General features: G+C 50.1%; 1 pseudogene across 1 annotated transcript in view; it reads right to left on the bottom strand.

Moving 5' to 3' along the window:
* Positions 1-20,392, bottom strand: part of LOC308610496 (ubiquitin-like modifier-activating enzyme 1) — a 95,573-nt pseudogene extending 75,181 nt beyond the window's left edge. The window contains exon 1 of the transcript in view: positions 20,223-20,392. The product of the transcript in view is annotated as a ubiquitin-like modifier-activating enzyme 1 (transcript). The remainder of the gene's footprint in view (positions 1-20,222) is intronic.
* Between the last annotated feature and the right edge of the window lie 1,053 nt (positions 20,393-21,445).

The raw sequence follows: 21,445 nt of genomic DNA, 5'->3' as shown, positions 1-21,445 counted from the left end.
AATGGTGATAGTGCACATGGTGGCAGGGCCAAATGGTGACAATGCCCATGGTGATATTACTCATGGTGACATTGCTTACGGTGATGGTCCTTAGGGTGATAGTGCACATGGGGACACTGCACACAGTGACAGTGTTCATGGTGACAGTGCTCATGGTTGCAGTACCCATGGTGACAGTGCTCACAGTGACAGTTCCCATAGTGGCAGTGCCAATGATGACAGGGCCCATGGTGATAATGCCCACGGTGACATTGCCTACGGTGACAGTGCTCATGGTGACAGTGCCCATGGTGACAGTGCACACGGTGAGAGTGCTCACAGTGATAGAGCCCATGGTGATTGGGCTCATGGTGAAAGTCCGCATTGTACCAGTGCCCATGGTGACAGTGCTCATGGTGATAGTGCTTGTGGTAATAGTGCTAATGGTGACAGTGCAAATGGTGCCAATACCCATGGTGACAGTACTCATATTGAAACTACCCAAGGTGGCAGTGTTCGAGGTGACAGTGTTCTTGGTGTCAGTTCCCATGGGGACAGTACCGATTGTGACACTGCACATTGTGACAGTGCCCAAGGTAACTATGCTCACTGTGACAGTGCCCATGTTGAAAATGCCCATGGTGAGAGTATTCATCGTAAAAGTTCCCATGTGGCAAGTCTAATAGTGACATTTGTCACAGTGACAGAGCTCATGGTGACACAACAAATGGTGTCAATACACATGGTGACAGTACTCATAGTGAAAATACCCATGGTGGCAGTTCCCATGGCGACAGTTCTCATGGTAACAGTGCTCATAATAGCAGGGCCCAAGGTGGCAGTGCTCGTAGTGACAGTGCTCTTGGTAACATTGTTCACGGTGAGAGTTCTCATGGTGACAGTGTCCATGGTGATATTGTGCATGGTGACATTGCTCAAGGTGATAGTCCTTGCGGTGATAGTGCACATGGTGACAGTGCAAAAGGTGACAATACCCATGGCGACAGTACTCATGGTGAAAATAACCATGGTGGTAGTTCTCATAGTGACAATTCTCAGAGGGACAGTGCTCATAATAGCAGGGCCCAAGGTGGCAGTGGTCGTGGTGACAGTGCCCATGGTGACAGTGCACTTGGTGACAGTCCCCATGGGAACAGAACTGATGGTGAAAATGCACTTTGTGACAGGGCCAATGGTAACCTTTGTCTCGGGGATATTGCACATGGTGAGCGTGCCCATGGTGACATTGCCCATGGAGACAAAGCTCAGTGTGAATATGCTCATGGTGACAGTGCTCATGGTGGAAGTGCCCATGGTGACACTGCTCATTGTGGCAGTGCTAATGGTGACAGTGCGGATGATGACAGTACTTGTGGTGATAGAGTTCACAGTGGCTGTGGTCATGGTGATAGTGCTCACGGAGGCAGTGCCCTCAGTGATACTGCTCATGCTGGCAATGCCCATGATGATAGACGTATGGTGACAGTGCCCACCATCGCAGTGCAATGGTGAGAGAGCTTACGGTGACATTGAAACTGGTGACAGTGTCCAAGAAGACAATGGCCATGATGACAGCACCCATGTGCCAAGGCCCATGGTGACAGTGCCCACGGTGACAGTGTCCATGGTTACAGTGCTCATGGTGACACTGCCCATGGTGGCAGTGCCCCTGGTGACAGTATTTATGATGTTGCTGCTCACGGTAGCAGTGTTCATCATTATAATGCTCATGGTGGCAGTGCCCACAGTGACAGTGCCCATGGTGACAATGCCCATGATGACAGTGCCCATGGTGAAAGTGCTTACCTGGAAAGCGTCCATGATAACAATACCGACAGTGGTAGGGACCCTTGTGACAGTGCCCATAGTGACAGTGCTAATTGTGAGAATGCCCATGGTGACAGCACCCATGTGACAAGGCCCCTGGTGACAGTGCCTACGATGAAACTGCACATGATGTCAGTGCCCATGGCGACAGTGCCCATGGTTACAATGTTCATGGTGACACTGGTCATGGTGGCAGTGCCCCTGGTGACAGTGCACACCATGAGTATGCATATGATGGCCATGCTAATTGTGATAGTGCCCGTGGTGACAGTATTTATGATGATACTGCTCACAGTAGCTGTGTTCATTGTAATAATGCTCATGGTGGCAGTGCCCACAATGACAGTGGCCATGGACATTGCCAAAAGTGACAGGGCCCATGGTGACACATACCACAGGGAGACTGCTCATGGTGATAGTGCCCATTGTGACAGTGCTCAGAGTGACAAGGCCCATGGCGCCAGGGCCAATCATGTTATTGCTCACGGTGATAGTTGTCATGGTGACAGTGCCCACGGTGATATTACCCATGGTGAGAGTACTCAATGATAAAGTGCCCATTCTGACAGTTCTCATGGTGATACTGCCCATGGTGAGAGTGCACAGGGTGATAATGCCAATGGTGACAATGCTCATGGTGACAGTGCTCATGGTTGCAGTATCCATGGTGACAGTACTGAAACTGACAGTGTCCCTGGTAACAGTGTCCACAGTGATAATGCTCGTGGTGATACTGCCCGTGGTGACACAGTGCTAATGGTGAAATTGCCCTTGGAGAGAGTACACATGTTGACAGTGCCCTTGGTGACGTTCTCATGTTGACAGTGCTCACAGTGATAGTGCCCATGGTGACATTGTGCATGGTAGCAGTGCCTAAGGTGAAAGTGCTGACAGTGACAGTGCCCATGCTGACAGTTCTCATGGTGATAGTGCCCATGGTGACAGTGTTCATGGTGACATCACAAATGGTGACAATACCCATGGTGACAGTACTCCTGGTGAAAATACCCATTGTGGCATTTCTCATAGTTACCATTCTCATGGGGACAGTGCTCATAATAGAAGTGTGCAAGGTGGCAGTGCTCATGGTGACAGTGCTCTTGGTAACATTGCACACGGTGATAGTTCTCATGGAGACAGGGCCCATGGAGATATTACCCATGGTGACAGTACTCAATGATAAAGTGCCCATGGTGACAGTGCCCAAGGTGATAGTCCACATGGTGGCAGTTCAAAATGGTTACAGTGTCCATGGTGGCATTGCACATGGTGACATTGCTTAAGGTGATAATACTTGCGGTGATAGTGCACATGGTGACAGTGCAAATGGTGACAGTACCCATGGCGACAGTACTCATGGTGAAAATACGCATCGTGGCAGTTCTCATAGCGCCAGTTCTCAGGGTGACTGTGCTCATAATAGCATGGAACAAGGTGGCAGTGGAAGTGGTGACAGTGCTCATGGTGACAGTGCCCTTGGTGAAGGTATCCATAGGAACAATACTGATGGTGACACTGCAATTTGTGACAGAGCCAATGGTAACCTTGCTCGCAGTGATAGTGCACATGGTGAAAGTGCCCAAGGTGACATTGCCCATGGAGACATGGCTCACTGTGACAGGGTTCATGGTGACAGTGCTCATGGTGGAAGTGCCCATGGTGACACAGGTCATTGTGGCAGTGCACATGAGGACAGTGCCGATGACGACAGTGCTTAAGGTGATAGAGTTCACAGTCGCTGTGCTCATGGTGATAGTGTTCATGGAGACAGTGCCCTTAGTGACAAAGCTCAAGCTGGCAATGCCCAGGTGATAGACGCATGGTGACAGTGTCTACAATCACAGTGCAATGGTGAGAGAGCTCACGGTGACAGTGTAAATGCTGACACTGCCCACGAGGACAATGGCCATGGTGGCAGTGCTCATGGTGACAGTGCCCATGATGACAGTGTCCATGGTGCAAGTGCTCAATTGGAAAGGGCCCATGATGTCAATACCCATGGTGGTAGTGCCCCTGGTACAGTATCCATAGTGAAAGAGCTAATGGTGAGAATGCGCATGGTTACAGCACCCATGTGAAAAGGCCGCTTGTGACAGTGCCCATGGTGACACTGCCCATGATGTCAGTGCCGATGGTGAGAGTGCCCATGGTTACAGTGCTCATGGTGACATTGCCCATGGTGGCAGTGCCCCTGGTGACAGTGCACACCATGAGTATGCACATGGTGACCGTGCCAATTGTGACAGTGTCCATGGTGAGAGTATTTATGATGATAGTGCTCACAGTAGCAATGTTCATCATAATAATGCTCACGGTGGCAGTGCCCACAGTAACAGTGCCCGTGGACAGTGCCAAAAGTGACAGTGCCCATGGTGACAGTTCTAAGGGAGACAGTGTCCATGGTGACAGGTACCACAGTGAGACTGCTCACGGTGATAGTGCCCATTGTGACAGTGCTCATAGTGACAAGGTCCATGGCGACAGGCCCAATCATGATATTGCTCACAGTGATAGTTGTCATGGTGACAATGCCTATGGTGATATTACCCATGGTGAGAGTACTCAATGATAAAGTGCCCATGGTGACAGTGCCTATGGTGATAGTGCACATGATGGCAGTGCAACATGGTGACTGTACCAATGGTGACATTGCTCATGGTGACATTGCTTAACGTGATAGTACTTGCGGTGATAGAGCGCATGGAAACACTCCCCACCATGACAGTGCTCTTGGTGAAAGCGCACACGGTGACAAACCATACTGACAGTGCTCATGGTGACAGTGCCTATGGTGGCAGTGCCCATGGTGACATTGCCCATTGTGACACTTCCCCACAGTGAAACTGCACATGATGACAGTGCCCACCGTGAAAGTGCCCACGCTGACGTTGCCTATGGTGACAGTGCTCATGGTGATAGTGCCCATGGTGACAGGGCTCTTGGTGAGAGTCCGAATTGTGCCAGTGCCCATGGTGAAAGTGCTTACGGTGATAGTGCTCACCATAATAATGCTCATGCTGACAGTGTAAACGGTGACAATACCTATGGTGAGGGTACTCATGGTGAAAATACCCATGGTGAGAGTTCTCATAGCGACAGTTCTCAAGGTGACAGTGCTCCTAATAGCAGTGCCCAAGGTGGCAGTGCCCGTGGTGCCATTGCTAGTGGTGGGAGTACACCTGGTGGCGGATCCCCTGGGGACATTACCGAAGGTGACTCTGCACATTGTGACATTGCCCATGGTAACTTTGCTCACAGTGATAGTGCACATGGTGACAGTGCCCATGATAGTATTGCAACTGGTGACAGTGCCCATAGTCACAATTCCCATGGTGTAGTCCTCACAGTGACAGAGCCTATGGTGACAATACCCAGGGTGACATTCCTCATGGTGACAGTGCTCATGGTGATAGTGCCTTTGGTGACAGTGTCCATGATCATAATTCTCACGGTGATAGTGCCCATGGTGACAATACCCAGGGTGACAGAGCTCATGGTCACAATGCTCACCGTGAATGTTCCCATGGTCCCAGTACCTACCTAGGGTGTAATGCCCATGCTGAGAGTGCGCATGGTGACAGTGCCCATGGTGACAATAACCAGGGTGTCATCCCCATGGTGACACTGCTCATGTAAGCAGTGCCAGAAGTCACAGTGCTCATTGAGGCATTGCTCACGGTGACAGTGCTCACTGTGACAGTGCCCATGGTGGCAGTGCCCTGGATAACAGTGCACACCTTGAGAGTGCCCATGTTGGCCATGCCAATCGTGACAGTGCCCATGGTGACAGTACTTATGATGATAGTTCTAACGGTTGCAGTGTTCATGGTAATAATGCTCACGGTGGCATTGCCCACAGTCACAGTGCCCATGGTGACAGTTATCACGGTGACAGTGCCCATGGGGACAGTTACTATGGTGAGGCTGCTCACTGTGATAATACCAATTCTGACAGTGCTCATAGTGACAAGGCGATGGCGCCAGGGCCCATTATGACATTGCTCACGGTGATAGTTCTCACGGTGACAGTTCCCATGGTGATATTACCCATGTTGACAGTCCTCAATGATAACCTGCCCATGGTGACAGTGCCCATGGTGACAGTGCCCATGGTGACATTGCTCACGGTGATATTGCTTACGGTGATAGTCCTTATTGTGATAGTGTGTATGGGGACACTGCACAAAGTGACAGTGCTCATGGTGACATTGCTCATGGTGACAGTGCTCATCATTGCAGTACCCATGGTGACAGTGCTCACAGTGACAGTTCCCATGGTGGCAGTGCCAATGATGTCAGGGCCCATGGTGACAATGCACATGGTGACAGTGCTCACGGTGACAGTGCTCACAGTGACAGTGCCCATGGTGACAGGACTCATGGTGAAAGTGCACATTGTACAAGTGCCCATGGTGAGAGATTTCACAGTGATAGTGCTCGCGGTAATAGTGCTCATGGTGACAGTGCTACTGGTGACAATACCCATGGTGACAGTACTCATGGTGAAAATACCCATGGCGGCAGTTTTCATAGTGACAGTTCTCAGGGTGACAGTGCTCATAATAGTAGGGACCAAAGTGACAGTGCTCATTGTGACAGTGCTCATGGTGACAGTGCACTTGTTGAGAGTTCCCATAGGAACAGTACCGAAGGTGACACTGCACTTTGTGACAGAGCCAATGGTAAACTTGCTCACAGTGATAGGGCATATGGTGAAAGTGCCCATGGTGACATTGCCCATGGAGACATGGCTCACTGTGAGAAAGTTCATGGTGACAGTGCTTATGGTGAAAGTGCCCATGGTGACACAGCTCATTGTGGCTGTGCACATGGGGACAGTGCCGATGATGAGAGTGCTTAAGGTGATAGAGTTCACAGTGGCTGTGCTCATGGTGATAGTGCTCATGGAGGCAGTGCCCTTAGTGACACTGCTCAAACTGGCAATGCCCCGGTGATAGACGCATGGTGACAGTGTCCAGGATCACAGTGCAATGGTGAGAGAGCTCAAGGTGAGAGTGCAAATGCTGACACTGCTCACGAGGACAATGGACATGGTGGCAGTGCTCATGGTGACAGTGCCCATGATGACAGTGCCCATGGTGAAAGTGCTCACCTGGAATGTGCCCATGGTGTCAATACCCATGCTGGTAGTGGCCCTGGTACAGTACCCATAGTGAAAGAGCTAATGGTGAGAATGCCCATGGTGACAGCACACATGTGACAAGGCCGCTGGTGACAGTGCCCATTGTGACACTTCCCATGATGTCAGTGCTGATGGTGAGAGTGCCCATGGTTACAGTGCTCATGGTGACACTGCCCATGATGTCACTGCCCCAGGTGACAGTGCACACCATGAGTGTGCACATGGAGACCGTGCCAGTTGGGACAGTGTCCATGTGACAGTATTGATGATGATAATGCTCACAGTAGCAATGTTCATCATAATAATGCTCATGGTGGCAGTGCCCACAGTGACAGTGCCCGTGGACATTGCCAAAAGTGACAGTGCCCATGGTGACAGGTCTAAGGGAGACAGTGTCCATGGTGACAGATACCACAGTGAGACTGCTCATGGTGATAGTGCCCATTGTGACAGTGCTCATAGTGACAAGGTCCATGGCGACAGGCCCAATCATGATATTGCTCACAGTGATAGTTGTCATGGTGACAATGCCTATGGTGATATTACCCATGGTGAGAGTACTCAATGATAAAGTGCCCATGGTGACAGTGCCTATGGTGATAGTGCACATGATGGCAGTGCAACATGGTGACAGTACCAATGGTGATATTGCTCATGGTGACATTGCTTAACGTGATAGTACTTGCGGTGATAGAGCACAAGGTAACACTGCCCACCATGACAGTGCTCTTGGTGAAAGTGCACACGGTGACAAACCATACTGAGAGTGCTCATGGTGACAGTGCCTATGGTGGCAGTGCCCATGGTGACATTGCCAATTGTGACACTTCCCAACGGTGACACTGCACATGATGACAGTGCCCATGGTGAAAGTGCCCACGCTGATGTTGCCTATGGTGACAGTGCTCAAGGTGATAGTGCCCATGATGACAGGGCTCTTGGTGAGAGTCCGAATTGTGCCAGTGCCCATGGTGAAAGTGCTAACGGTGATAGTGCTCACCATAATAGTGCTCATGCTGAGGGTGCAAATGGTGACAATACCTATTGTGAGGGTACTCATGGTGAATATACCCATGGTGACAGTTCTCATAGCGACAGTTCTCATGGTGACAGTGCTCCTAATAGCAGTGCCCAAGGTGTCAGTGCCCGTGGTGCCATTGCTAGTGGTGACAGTACACCTGGTGGCAGATCCCCTGGGGACATTACCGAAGGTGACTCTGCACATTGTGACATTGCCCATGGTAACCTTGCTCACAGTGATAGTGCACATGGTGAGAGGGCCCACGGTGGTATTTCACCTGGTGACAGTGCCCATAGTCACAATTCCCATGCTGTAGTACTAACGGTGACAGAGCCCATGGTGACAATACCCAGGGTGACATTACTCATGGTGACAGTGTTCATGGTGATAGTGCCTATGGTGACAGTGTCCATGATCATAATTCTCACGGTGATAGTGCCCATGGTGACAATACCCAGGGTGAAAGAGCTCATGGTCACAATGCTCACGGTGAATGTTCCCATGGTCCCAGCACTTAGGGTGTAATGCCCATGCTGAGATTGCTCATGGTGACAGTGCCCATGGTGACAATACCCATGGTGACAGTACTCATGGTGAAAATACCCATGGCGGCAGTTTTCATAGTGGCAGTTCTCAGGGTGACAGTGCTCATAATAGCAGGGACCAAAGTGACAGTTCTCATTGTGACAGTGCTCATGGTGACAGTGCACTTGGTGAGAGTTTCCATGGGAACAGAACCGAAGGTGACACTGCACTTTGTGACAGGGCCAATGGTAAACTTGCACTCGGTGATCGTGCACATGGTGAGAGTGCACATGTTGACACTGCTCATTGTGGCAGTGTTCTTCGTGACAGTGCCCATGATGACAGTGCACATGTTGAAAGTGCTCACCTGGAAATTGTCCATGAAAACATTACCCATGGTGATAGTGCCCATGGTGACAGTGCCCATGGTTACAGTGCTAATGGTGACACTGCCCATAGTGGCAGTGCCCCTGGTGAGAGTGCACACCATGAGTATGCACATGGTGGCCGTGCCAATTGCGACAGTGCCCATGGTGACAGTATTTATGATGATATTGCTCACAGTAGCAATGTTCATCATAATAATTCTCATGGTGGCAGTGCCCACAATGACAGTGCCCATGGACAGTGCTGAAAGTGACAGTGCCCATGGTGACAGTTCTCACTGTGACAGGGCCTGTGTTGATATTGCCATGATGACAGTGCCCATGGTGAAAGTGCTCACTTGGAAAGTGCCCATGATAACATTACCCATGGTGATAGTGCCCATGGTGACAGTGCCCATGGTTACAGTGCTCATTGTGACACTCCCATGGTGGCAGTGGCCCTGATGACACTGCACACCATGAGTATGCACATGGTGGCCATGCCAACTGTGACAGTGCCCATGGTGACAGTATTTATGATGATACTGCTAACAGTAACAGTGTTCATCGTAATAATGCTCACCGTGGCAGTGCCCACAGTGACAGTGCCCATGGCCCAGTGCCAAAAGTGACAGTGCCCATGGTGACAGTGCCCATGGTGAAAGATACCACAGTGAGACTGCTCACGGTGATAGTGCCCATTGTGACAGTGCTCATAGTGACAAGTCCCATGGCGTCAGGGCCAATCATGATATTGCTCACGGTGATAGTTGTCACGGTGACAATGCCCATGGTGATATTACCCATGGTGAGAGGACTCAATAATAAAGTGCCTATGGTAACACTGCCTATGGTGAGAGTGCCCATGGTGGCAGTGCAAAATTGTGACAGTGTCCCTGGTGATATTGTGCATGGTGATATTGCTTAAGGTGATAGTCCTTGCGGTGATAGTGCACATGGTGACAGTACAAATGGTGACAATACCCATGGTGACAGTACTCATGGTGAAAATACCCATTGTGGCAGTTTTTATAGCGACAGTTCTCAGGGTGACAGTGCTCATAATAGCAGGGTACAAGGTGGCAGTGCTCGTGATGAGAATGCTTATAGTGACAGTGCAGTTGGTGACAGTTCCATTGGGCACAGTACTGATGGTGATACTGCACTTTGTGACAGAGCCAATGTAAGCTTGCTCTAGGGATAGTGCACTTGGTGAGAGTGCACAGGTTGACATTGACCATGGAGACACGGCTCACTGTGACAGTGCTCATGGTGACAGTGCTCATGGTGGAAGTGTCCATCGTGACGCTGCTCATTGTGGCAGTGCTCATGGGGACAATGCTGATGATGACAGTGCTTATGGTGATAGAGTTCACAGTGGCTGTGCTCATGGTGATAGTGCTCATGGAGGCAGTGCCCTCAGTGACACTGCTCATGCTGGCAATGCCCACGTTTATAGACGCATGGTGACAGTGCCCACCATCACAGTGCAATGGTGAGAGAGCTTATGGTGACAGTGGAACTGTTGACAGTGCCCACGAAGACAATGGCCCATGTTGACAGTACCCATGATGACAGTGCCCATGTTGAAAGTGCTCACCTGGAAATTGTCCCTGATAATATTACCCATGGTGTTAGTGCCTCTGGTGACAGTACCCATAGTGAAAGTGCTAATGGTGAGAATGCCCATGGTGACAGCACCCATGTGACAAGACCCCTGGTGGCAGTGCCCACGGTGACACTGCCCATGATGTCAGTGCCCATGGTGAGAGTGCCCATGGTGGCAGTGTCCCTGGTGACAGTGTACACCATGAGTATGCACATGGTGGCCATGTCAATTGTGACAGTGTCCATGGTGACAGTATTTATGATGATACTGCTCACAGTAGCAATGTTCATTGTAATAATGCTCATGGTGGCAATGCCCACAGTGACAGTGCCCTTGGCACAGTGCCAAAAGTGACAGTGCACATGGTGACAGTTCTAAGGGAGACAGTGTCCATGGTGACAGATATCACAATGAGACTGCTCACGGTGATAGTGCCCATTGAGACAGTGCTCATAGTGACAAGGTCCATGGCGTCAGGGCCAATCATGATATTGCTCACAGTGATAGTTGTCATGGTAACAATGCCCATGGTGATATTACCCATGGAGAGAATACTCAGTGATAAATTGCCCATGGTGACAGTGCCTATGGTGATAGGGCACATGATGGCAGTGCAACATGGTGACAGTACCAATGGTGACATTGCTCATGGCCATATTGCTTAACGTGATAGTACTTGCTGTGATAGAGGGCATGGTAACACTTCCCACCATGACAGTGCTCTAGGTGAAAGTGCACATGGTGACAACCCAAGCTGACATTGCTCATGGTGAGAGTGCTCATGGTTGCATTACCCATGGTAATAGTGCTCACAGTGGCAGTGCCTATGGTGGCAGTGCCCATGGTGACATTGACCCATGTGACACTTCCCCACGGTGACACTGCCCGTGATGAGAGTGCCTACGGTGAAAGTCCCCACGCTGACGTTGCCTATGGTTTCAGTGCTCAGGTTGATAGTGCCCTTGGTGACAGGGCTCTTGGTGAGAGTCCGAATTGTGCCAGTGCCCACGGTGAAATTGCTAATGGTGATAGTGCTCACCATAATAGTGCTCATGCTGAGAGTGCAAATGGTGACAATACCTATGGTGAGAGTACTCATGGTGAAAATACCCATGGTGACAGTTCTCATAGCGAGAGTTCTCATGGTGACAGTGATCCTAATAGCAGTGCCCAAGGTGTCAGTGCCCGTGGTGCCATTGCTAGTGGTGACAGTACACCTGGTGGCGGATCCCCTAGGGACATTACCAAAGGTGACTCTGCACATTGTGATATTGCCCATGGTAACCTTGCTCACAGTGATAGTGCACATGGTGACAGTGCCCATGGTGGTATTGCACCTGGTGACAGTGCCCATAGTCACAATTCCCATGGTGTAGTCCTCACAGTGACAGAGCCCATGGTGACCATACCCAGGGTGACATTACTCATGGTGACAGTGTTCATGGTGATAGTGCCTTTGGTGATCGTGTCCATGATCATAATTCTCACGGTGATAGTGCCCATGGTGACAATACCCAGGGTGACAGAGCTCATGGTCACAATGCCCACGGTGAATGTTCCCATGGTCCCAGTACCTACCTAGGGTGCAATGCCCATGCTGAGGTTGCGCATGGTGACAGTGCCCATGGTGACAATAAGCAGGGTGTCATGACCATGGTGACACTGCTCATGTAAGCAGTGCCAGAAGTGACAGTGCTCATTGTGGCATTGCTCACGGTGACAGTGCTCACTGTGACAGTGCCCATGGTGGCAGTGCCCTGGGTAAGAGTGCACATCTTGAGATTGCCCATGATGGCCATGCCAATCGTGACAGTGCCCATGGTGACAGTACTTATGAGGATAGTTCTAAGGGTTGCACTGATCATGGTAATAATGCTCACGTTGGCAGTGCCCACAGTCACAGTGACCATGGTGACAGTTATCATGGTGACAGTGCCCATGGTGACAGTTAGCATGGTGAGACTGCTCACTGTGATAATACCAATTCTGACAGTGCTCATAGTGACAAGGCCCATGGCGACAGGGCCCATTACGACATTGCTCACGGTGATAGTTCTCACGGTGACAGTTCCCATGGTGATATTACCCATGTTGACAGTCCTCAATGATAACGGGCCCATGGTGGCTCTGCCCATGGTGATACTGCACATGGTGACAGTGCCCATGGAGACATTGTTCACGGTGAAATTGCTTACGGTGATAGTCCCCATTGTGATAGTGTGTATGGGTACACTGCACACAGTGACAGTGCTCATGGTGACAGTGCTCACGGTGACAGGACTCATCATTGCAGTACCCATGGTGATAGTGTTCACAGTGACAGTTCCCATGGTAGCAGTGCCAATGATGACAGGTCCCATGGTGACAATGCCCACGGTCACAGTGCTCACAGTGACAGTGCTCACAGTGACAGTGCCCACGGTGACAGGGCTCATGGTGAAAGTCCACAATGTACATGTGCCCATGGTGACAGCGTTCACAGTGATAGTGCTCGCGGTAATAGTGCTCATGGTGACAGTGCCACTGGTGACAATACCGATGGTGACAGTACTCATGGTGAAAATTCCCATGGCAGCAGTTTTCATAGTGACAGTTCTCAGGGTGACAGTGCTCATAATAGCAGGGACCAAAGTGACAGTGCTCATTGTGGCAGTGCTCATGGTGACAGTGCACTTGGTGAGAGTTTCCATGGGAACAGAACCGATGGTGACACTGCACTTTGTGACAGGGCCGATGGTAAACTTGCACTTGGTGATCGTGCACATGGTTAGAGTGCACATGGTGACACTGCTCATTGTGGCAGTGCTCTTCGTGACATTGCCCATGATGACAGGGCCCATGTTGAAAGTGTTCACCTGGAAATTGCCCAGGAAAACATTACCTATGGTGATAGTGCCCATTTTGACAGTGCCCATGGTTACCGTGCTCATGGTGACACTGCCCATGGTGTCAGTGGCCCTGGTGACAGTGCACACCATGAGTATGCACAAGGTGGCCGTGCCAATTGGGACAGTGCCCATGGTGACAGTATTTATGATGATATTGCTCACAGTAGCAATGTTCATCATAATAATGCTCACGGTGGCAGTGCCCACAGTGAGAGTGCCCATGGACAGTGCTGAAAGTGACAGTGCCCATGGTGACAGTTCTCACTGTGACAGGGCCTGTGTTGACGTTGCCCATGATCACATTGCCCATGGTGAAAGTGCTCACTTGGAAAGTGCCCATGATAACATTACCCATGGTGGTAGTGCCCATGGTGACAGTGCCCATGGTTACAGTGCTCATGGTGACACTCCCATGGTGGCAGTGGCCCTGATGACACTGCACACCATGAGTATGCATATGGTGGCCATGCCAATTAGGACAGTGCCCATGGTGACAGTATTTATGATGATACTCCTCAAAGTAGCAGTGTTCATCGTAATAATGCTCATGGTGGCAGTGCCCATGGCACAGTGCCAAAAGTGACAGTGCCTATGGTGACAGTGCCCATGGTGACAGATACCACAGTGAGACTGCTCACGGTGATAGTGCCCATTGTGACAGTGCTCATAGTGACAAGTCCCATGGCATCAGGGCCAATCATGATATTGCTCACGGTGATAGTTGTCACGGTGACAATGCCCATGGTGATATTACCCTTGGTGAGAGTACTCAATGATAAAGTGCCCATGGTGACACTGCCTATGGTGAGAGTGCCCATGGTGGCAGTGCAAAATTGTGACAGTGTCCCTGGTGATATTGTGCATGGTGATATTGCTTAAGATGATAGTCCATGCGGTGATAGTGCACATGGTGTCAGTACAAATGGTGACAATACACATGGTGACAGTACTCATGGTGAAAATACCCATTGTGGCAGTTTTTATAGCGACAGTTCTCAAGGTGACAGTGCTCATAATAGCTGGGTACAAGGTGGCAGTTCTCGTGATGAGAATGCTCATAGTGACAGTGCAGTTGGTGACAGTTCCCATGGGAACAGTACCGATGGTGATACTGCACTTTGTGACAGAGCCAATAGTAAGCTTGCTCTAGGGATAGTGCACTTGGTGAGAGTGCACAGGTTGACATTGACCATGGAGACACGGCTCACTGTGACAGTGCTCATGGTGACAGTGCTCATGGTGGAAGTGCCCATCGTGACGCTGCTCATTTTGGCAGTGCTCATGGGGACAATGCCGATGATGACAGTGCTTATGGTGATAGAGTTCACAGTGGCTGTGCTCATGGAGGCAGTGTCCTCAGTGACACTGTTCATGCTGCCAATGCCCACGTTTATAGACGCATGGTGACAGTGCCCACCATCACAGTGCAATGGTGAGAGAGCTTACGGTGACAGTGAAACTGTTGACAGTGCCCACGAAGACAATGGCCATGGTGACAGTGCTCATGGTGACAGTGCCCATTTTGACAGTGCCCATGATGACAGTGCGCATGGTGAATGTGCTCACCTGTAAAGTGCCCGTGATAACATTATCCATGGCGGTAGTGCCCCTGGTGACAGTATCCATAGTGAAAGCGCTAATGGTGGGAATACCCATGGTGACAGCACCCATGTGACAAGACCCCTGGTGACAGTGCCCACGGTGACACTGCCCATGATGTCAGTGCCCTTGGTGAGAGTGCACACCATGAGTATGCCCATGGTGGCCGTGCTAATTGTGACAGTGTCCATGGGGACAGTATTTATGATGATACTGCTCACAGTAGCAGTGTTCATCATAATACTGCTCACGGTGGCAGTGCCCACAGTGACAGTGCCCATGGCACAGTGCCGAAAATTACTGTGCCCATGGTGACAGTGCCCATGGTGACAGTGCCCATGGTGACAGATACCACAGTGAGACTGCTCACGGTGATAGTGCCCATTGTGACAGTGCTCATAGTGACAAGTCCCATGACGTCTGGGCCAATCATGATATTGCTCACGGTGATAGTTGTCACAGTGACAATGCCCTTGGTGATATTAACCATGGAGAGAGTACTCAATAATAAAGTGCCTATGGTGACACTGCCTATGGTGAGAGTGCACATGTTGGCAGTGCAAAATGGTGACAGAGTCCCTGGTGATATTATGCTTGGTGATATTACTTAAGGTGATAGTCCTTGCTGTGATAGTGCACATGGTGACAGTACAAATGGTGACAATACCCATTGTGACAGTACTCATGGTGAAAATACCCATTGTGGTAGTTTTTATAGCGACAGTTCTCAGGGTGACAGTGCTCATAATAGCAGGGTACAAGGTGGCAGAGCTCGTGATGACAATGCTCATAGTGACAGTGCACTTGGTGACAGTTCCCATGGGAACAGTACTGATGGTGACACAGCTCTTTGTGACAGAGCCAATGGTAAGCTTGCTATCGGGGATAGTGCACTTGGTGAGAGTACACAGGTTGAGATTGACCATGGAGACACGGCTCACTGTGACAGTGCTCATGGTGACAGTGCTCATGGTAGAAGTGCCCATGGTGACACTCCTCATTGTGGCAGTGCACATGGGGACAGTGCAGAATGATGACAGTGCTTATGGTGATAGAGTTCACAGTGGCTGTGCTCATGGTGATAGTGCTCATGGAGGCAGTGCCCTCAGTGACACTGCTCATGCTGCCAATGACCACGGTTATAGACGCATGGTGACAGTGCTCACCATCACAGTGCAAAGGTGAGAGAGCTTACAGTGACAGTGAAACTGTTGACAGTGCTCACGAAGACAAAGGCCATGGTGACAGTGCCCATGTTGACAGTGCCCATGATGACAGTGCCCATGTTGAAAGTGCTCACCTAGAAAGTGTCCCTGATAACATTACCCATGGTGGTAGTACCCCTGCTGACAGTACCCATAGTGAAAGTGCTAAAGGTGAGAATGCCCATGGTGAAAGCACCCATGTGACCAGGCCCCTGCTGACATTGCCCACGGTGACACTGCTCATGATGTCAGTGCCCATGGTGAGAGTGCCCATGGTTACAGTGCTCATGATGACCCTGCATATGGTGGCAGTGCCCCTGGTGACAGTACACACCATGAGTATGCACATGGTGGTCATGCCAATTGTGACAGTGTCAATGGTGAGAGTATTTATGATGATACTGCTCACCGTAGCAGTGTTAATCGTAATAATGCTCATGGTGGCAGTGCCCATGGTGGCAGTGCCCGTGGTGCCATTGCTAGTGGTGACAGTACACCTGGTGGCAGATCCCCTGGGGACATTACCGAAGGTGACTCTGCACATTGTGATATTGCCCATGGTAAATTTGCTCACAGTGATAGTGCACATGGTGACAGTGCCCATAGTCACAATTCCAATGGTGTAGTGTTCACGGTGACAGAGCCCATGGTGACAATACCCAGGGTGACATTACTCATGGTGACAGTGTTCATGGTGATAGTGCCTATGTTGACAGTGTCAATGATCATAATTCTCACATTGATAGTGCCCATGGTGACAATACCCAGGGAGACAGAGCTCATGATAACAATGCTCATGGTGAATGTTCCCATGGTCCCAGTACCTAGGGTGTAATGCCCAAGCTGAGAGTGCTCATGGTGACAGTGCCCATGGTGACATTTTCCAGGGTGTCATGCCCATGGTGACACTGCTCATGTAAGCAGTGCCAGAAGTGACAGTGCTCATTGTGGCATTGCTCACGGTGACAGTGCTCACTGTGACAGTGCCCATGGTGGCAGTGCCCTGGGTAAGAGTGCACACATTGAGAGGGCCCATGTTGGCCATGCCAATCGTGACAGTGCCCATGGAGACAGTACTTATGAGGATAGTTCTAACGGTTGCAGTGTTCATGGTAATAATGCTCACGGTGGCAGTGTCCACAGTCACAGTGCCCATGGGGACAGTTACCATGGTGAGAGTGCTCACTGTGATAAGACCAATTCTGACAGTGCTCATAGTGACAAGACCCATGGCGACAGGGCCCATTATGACATTGCTCACGGTGATAGTTCTCACGGTGACAGTTCCCATGGTGATATTACCCATGTTGACAGTACTCAATGATAACGGGCCCATGGTGGCACTGCCCATGCTGATAGTGCACATGGTGACAGGGCCCATGGTTACATTGCTCATGGTGATATTGCTTACAGTGATAGTCCGTATTGTGATAGTGTGTAAGGGGACACTGCACACAGTGACAGTGCTCATGGTGACAATGCGCACGGTGACAGTGCTCATCATTGCAGTATCCATGGTGACAGTGCTCACAGTGACAGTTCCCATAGTGGCAGTGCCAATGATGACAGGGCCCATGGTGACAATGCCCACGGTGACAGTGCTCACGTTGACAGTGCTCATGGTGACAGTGCCCATGGTGACAGGGCTCATGGTGAAAGTCCACATTGTAGAAGTGCCCATGGTGACAGTGTTCACAGTGAGTGTGCTCGCGGTAATAGTCCCCATGGTGACAGTGCCACTGGTGACAATACCCATGGTGACAGTTCTCATGGTGAAAATACCCATGGCAGCATTTTTCATAGTGATAGTTCTCAGGGTGACAGTGCTCATTATAGCAGGGACCAAAGTGACAGTGCTCATTTTGACAGTGCTCATGGTGGCAGTGCACTTGGTGAGAGTTTCCATGGGAACAGAACTGATGGTGACACTGCACTTTGTGATAGGGCCAATGGTAAACATACAGTCGGTGATAGTGCACATGGTGAGAGTGCACATGGTGACACTGCTCATTGTGGCAGTGCTCTTCGTGACAGTGCCCATGATGACAGTGCCCATGTTGAAAGTGCTCACCTGGTATTTGCCCATGAAAACATTACCCATGGTAATAGTGCCCATGGTGACAGTGCTCAAGATGACAGTGCTCAAGGTGATAGTCTTCTCCATGTTGACAGTGCCCATGGTGACTGTTCTCACGGAGACAGTGCCTATGGTGATAATACCCTTAGTTACACTGCGCACGGTGAGAGTGCCCATGGTTACAGTGAACACGGTGACTGTTCTCTCCGTAATAGTGCCCATGGAGACAGTGTTCTTTGTGACCATCTTCATTGAGGCTGTGCCTGTGGTGACAGTGCTCAGGGTGATAGTGCTCACGGTGATAGCACTCACGTTGACAGTGCCCAAGGTGATGATACACACGGTGACAGTAATCATGGTGAAAGTGCCCATGGTGCCAGTTCTCATAGTGACAGTTCTTTTGACAGTGCTCATGGTGGCAGTGCTCGTGGTGATAGGGCTCTTGGTGACAGTGCTCATTGTGACATTGACCATGGTGAGACTACCAATGGTGACACTGCCCATGGTGACAGTTCACATGGTGAAAGTGACCACAGTGACAGTTCTAACAGTGATAGTTCCCATGATGACAATGCTCATGGTGACAGTCTACATTGTGCCATTGCTCAAGGTGACAGTGCTCACAGTGAGAGTGTCCATGGTGACAGTTAACACGGTGAGAGTGCTCACGCTGGTAGTGCTCACAGTAATAGTGCTCATACTGATAGTGGCGACGGTAACAGTGCTCACAGTGACAGTGCCCATGGTGATAGTGACCATGGTGAGAGTCCGCACATTTACAGTACCCATGGTGGCAGTTCCCATTGTGAAAGTGCTCATGATGACATTGCCCATTTTGGTAGTTCCCATGGTGACAGTACTCACGGTGACAGTTCTCACAGTGATAGTGCCCATGGTGACATTGCACATGGTGTCAGTGAAAAATGGAAACCCTGCCCATGTTGACAGTTCTCATGGTGACAGTGCACATGGTGACAACCCATGCAGAAAGTACTCATGGAGACACTTCTCATGGTTGCAGTACCCATGGTGACAGTGCTCACAGTGATAGCACCATTGATGCTAGTGCCCATGGTAACAGTGCCCATGGTGACAATGCCCATGATGAGAGTGCCCATGTTGCCAGTTCCCATGGTGCAATTCCTATGGTGACAGTGCTTATGGTAACAGTGCCCATGGTGACAGTGACCACGGTTAGAGTGCTCACAGTGATAGTGCCCATGGTGACAGGGCTCATGGTGCCAGTCCACATTGTGCCAGTACCCATGGTGACAGTGACCACAGTGAGAGTGCTCACCGTCATAGTGTTCAAGGTAATAGTGCTCATGGTGATAGTGCAAATGGTGACAATACACATGATGACAGTACTAATGGTGAAAATACACATGATGGCAGTTCTCATAGCGACAGTACTCATGGTGACAGTGCTCATATTAGCAGTGCCCAAAGTTGGAGTGCACATGGTGACAGTGCTAATGGTGACAGTGCTCTTGGTGGCAGTTCCCATGGGGACAGTACCGATGATGACACTTTGCATTGTTACAGTGCCCATGGTAACTGTGCTCATGGTGATAGTGCACCTTGTGACAGTGCCCATGGTGGTAGTTCACCTGGTGACAGTGTTAAATAGTAACAATGCACATGCTGACAGTGCTCATGGTGATAGTGCCCATGGTGACAGTGTACATGGTGATAATGGGCATTGTTAGAGTGTTCATGTTGACAGAGCCCAAGGTGGCAGTAGACATGGTGACAGTGCCCACAATGACAGTGCCCATGGTGACAGTGCCGACAGTAACAATGCCCATGGTGACCCTTCTCACAGTGAGAATGCCCATAGGGATATTTAGCATGGTGAAATTTGTCATGGTTATAGTGCCCATTGTGACAGTTCTCACAGTGACAATGCCCATGGTGCCAGTGTTTATAGAAACATTCTGCATGATCACATTTCTCACGGTGAAAGTGTCTATTGTGATATTACCTATGGTGACAATGCACATGGTTGGAGTGCAAAATGGTGACATTGCCCATGGTGACATTCCTCATGGTGAATTTGCTTACCATGATAGTCCTTACGGTGACAGTGCGCATGTTGACACTGCACAGAGTGACATTGTTCATGGTTACAGTGTTCACGGTGGTAGTTCCCATGGTGAGAGTGTCCATGGTGACAGTGCCCATAGTCACAATTCTCATGGTGTAGTGCTCACAGTGACAGTGCCCATGGTGTGAATACCCAGGGTGACAGTACTCATGGTGACTGTGCTCATTGTGATAATGCCTATGGGAACAGTGCCCATGTTCACAATTCTCACAGTGCTAATGCCTATGGTGAGAGTACATAGGGTGACAATGCCCATGGTGACAGAGCCCATGGTGTCATGCCCATGGTAACAGTGCTCATGTTGACAGTGCCATAAATAACATTGCTCATTGTGGCAGTGCTCATGGTGACCGTGCTCATGGTGACAGTGACCATGTTTACAGTGTTTATGGTGATATATGTCAAGGTGTCAGTGTCCACGGGGACAGTGCCCACGCTGACAAAGCCAATGGTGATACTTCCCTTTGTGACAGTGCCCACGGTGAGAGTGCCCATGGTGACAGCACACAGTGTGACAAGGCCCATGGTGAAAGTGTTCACGGTGACAGTGTTCATGGTGAAACTGTCCATGGAGGCGTTTCCCATGGTGATAGTGCTCATGGTGACAACACCTCTGTGACATTGCCCATGGTGATAGTGTTCATGGTGACAACCCCATGGAGACAGTGCCAATGGTAATAGTCCCCGTGGTGACAGTTCTTATGTTGAATGAAACCATGGTGACATTTCTCATGGTGACAGTGCTCATGGTGACTTTGCTCAAGGTGATGGTCTCCATGTTGACAGTGCCCATGGTGACTGTTCTCACGGTGACAGTGCCTATGGTGAAAATTATCATAGTAACAGTGCTCACAATGACTGTGCCCATGGTGATATTACCCATGGTGACAGTACTCATGGTAAAAGTGCCCATGGTGACACTGCACATGGTTGCAGTGCAAAATGGTGACAGTGTCCATGGTGATATTGCTCATGTTGACATTGCTTATGGTGGTAGTACTTACAGTGATCGTGTGTATGGTGAAACTGCAGACAGTGACAGTGCTCATGGTGACGGTGTTCACGGCTAGAGTGCCGATGGTGAATGTGCCCATGGTGAC

Source organism: Mesoplodon bidens (assembly GCF_964165515.1).
Source record: "Mesoplodon bidens genome assembly, contig: HAP1_SCAFFOLD_123, whole genome shotgun sequence".
Lineage (NCBI taxonomy): Eukaryota > Metazoa > Chordata > Mammalia > Artiodactyla > Ziphiidae > Mesoplodon > Mesoplodon bidens.
This window is presented reverse-complemented; position numbering and strand designations above follow the sequence as displayed.